Below are 2,500 nucleotides of genomic sequence, written 5' to 3'. Positions count from 1 at the left end.
CCTGGTATTCCCAGGCAGTCTCCCATCTAGGTACTAACCAGGCCCAACCCTGCTTAGCTTCCAAGATCAGACAAGATCGGGCGCTTTCAGGGTGGTATGGCTGCAGGTGGGAGAGCTTTTTATTTTACTTCTCTTATTCTGTTGCTGCTGCTGCTGCTGCTGCTGCTGCTGCTGCTGCTGCTGCTGCTGCTGCTGCTGCTGCTGCTGCTGCTGCTGCTGCTGCTGATGCTGCTGCTGCTTGTCGTCAGACAGAAAGAATTATAAGCCCTGGGACAGGACAGAGAAGGTGAGAAGGTGAGAAGGTGAGAAAGTTCAAGTAATAGTTTAAAGTTTTGATGATGAGCAAGAAACACATGGCAAAAAGCTCTCCCCGGACTGTGAGAAAAGAAAAAGCCTACAACACCTGGTATTCCCAGGTGGTCTGCCATCCAGGTACTAACCAAGCCCAACCCTGCTTAGCTTCCAAGATCAGAGGAGATCGGGCACTTTCAGGGTGGTATGGCTGCAGGTGGGAGAGCTTTTTATTTTACTTCTCTTATTCTGTTGCTGCTGCTGCTTGTCGTCAGACAGAAATAATTATAAGCCCTGGGACAGGACAGAGAAGGTGAGAAGGTGAGAAGGTGAGAAGGTGAGAATGTTCAAATAATAGTTTAAAGTTTTGATGATGAGCAAGAAACACATGGCAAAAAGCTCTCCCCGGACTGTGAGAAAAGAAAAAGCCTACAACACCTGGTATTCCCAGGCGGTCTCCCATCCATGTACTAACCAGTAGACTTGGGCACCAGGGGGCTCTTCGTGTTCGTCTTCGTGCTCGTCTTCGGCAAAAAAAACAACTTCGTATTCCGCGAATATTCGCCTGGTCCTGTCTTCTCTTCGGGCGAATATTCGCGGACACTCTTCGTGCTCGGGTTTTCTTCGTTTTCCCCGGTTAAGGGGTTAAAACGGGGTTAAAGCCGCTCTGGCGCCAGGAGTTTAAATGTCCGTATGAGCAACTCTATTGGTCGTCAGCAGTGGGCTCGTCTGCCATTGGTTGATGGCAGACGAGCCCCCTGCGGGCGACCAATAGGGTCGCTCGTACAGACTGTTATACTCCAGGTGCCGTAATTGTTCGGCAGATCCCGCTGGTCTCCCTGTTCTATCATTTATTAACTGATAGAACAGGGAGACCAGTGGGATCTGCCGGGTAAGTTGCAGCATTGGGATTTTAAAAGTCTGTACGAGCGACTCTGTTGGTCGCTCGTACAGACTTTTAGGCTCCTGGTGCTGTAACTTACCCGGCACATCCCACTGGTCTCCCTGTTCTATCAGTTAAATGTCCGTACGAGCGACCAATAGAGTCGCTCGTACGGACATTTAACTGATAGAACAGGGAGACCAGTGGGATGTGCCGGGTAAGTTACAGCATTGGGGTTTTAAAAGTCTGCACGAGCGACTCTGTTGGTCGCTCGTGCAGACTTTTAAAACCCCAATGCTGCAACTTACCCGGCACATCCCACTGGTCTCCCTCCCTGTTCAATTAATTAAATGTCCGTACGAGCGAACAATAAAGTCGCTCGTACGGACATTTAACTCTGTACAGGGAGGGAGATGAGTGGCATCGGCAGGGTAAGTTGCAGCATTGGGGTTTTAAAACCCCAATGCTGCAACTTGCCCTGCCGATGCCACTGGTCTTTAACTAATTGAACAGGGAGGGAGACCGATGCCACTGGTCTCCCTCCCTGTTCAATTAGTTAGTCTGTGCCGGGTTAAATGTCCGTACGAGCGACCAATAAAGTCGCTCGTACGGACATTTAACTCTGTACGGGAGGGAGACCAGTGGCATCGGCAGGGTAAGTTGCAGCATTGGGGTTTTAAAACCCCAATGCTGCAACTTGCCCTGCCGATGCCACTGGTCTTTAACTAATTGAACAGGGAGGGAGACCGATGCCACTGGTCTCCCTCCCTGTTCAATTAGTTAGTCTGTGCCGGGTTAAATGTCCGTACGAGCGACCGATAAAGTCGCTCGTACGGACATTTAACTAATTGAACAGGAAGGGAGACCAGTGGCATCGGCACTGCCGATGCCACTGGTCTCCCTCCCTGTTCAATTAGTTAGGGGTTAACTTTTTTTTAAAGGGTTAAGGGGCCGTGCAAGTGAGCCTATTGTTCGCTAGCACGGCCCTTTAACCTATGGATTTCCGCTCCCGTTAACCCCTTCGATGCTGTGTTAGATAACGCAGCATCGAAGGGGTTAACGGGAGCGGAAATCCATAGGTTCGCTGTCAGGGGCTACAAAGACCCTGCGAGTGAGCCTATTGGTCACCTGCAGGGTCTTTCTCTGGCATCAACCAATTGGTTGATGCCAGAGGAGGTCCCTGTAGGCGACCAATAGGCTCATTCGCACTGCCCTGTAGCGTGACGGCGAACCTGCGGATTTCCACTTCCGGGAACTGCCGCGATGCCGCGAAGCCAAGAAGCCAAGACAAGGTAAGATGAAGGGGGGGAATGGTAGACGAAGACG

At 50.9% G+C, this 2,500-nt stretch overlaps 2 pseudogenes; both read right to left on the bottom strand.

Moving 5' to 3' along the window:
* Positions 1-108, bottom strand: part of LOC149290780 (5S ribosomal RNA) — a 119-nt pseudogene extending 11 nt beyond the window's left edge.
* Positions 109-391: 283 nt separating this feature from the next.
* On the bottom strand, positions 392-510 carry LOC149290779 (5S ribosomal RNA; annotated as a pseudogene).
* Positions 511-2,500: the final 1,990 nt, after the last annotated feature.

This window comes from Sceloporus occidentalis, unplaced genomic scaffold (assembly GCF_023333645.1).
Source record: "Sceloporus occidentalis isolate IW3139 unplaced genomic scaffold, rSceOcc1.0.p SCAF_38, whole genome shotgun sequence".
Lineage (NCBI taxonomy): Eukaryota > Metazoa > Chordata > Lepidosauria > Squamata > Phrynosomatidae > Sceloporus > Sceloporus occidentalis.
This window is presented reverse-complemented; position numbering and strand designations above follow the sequence as displayed.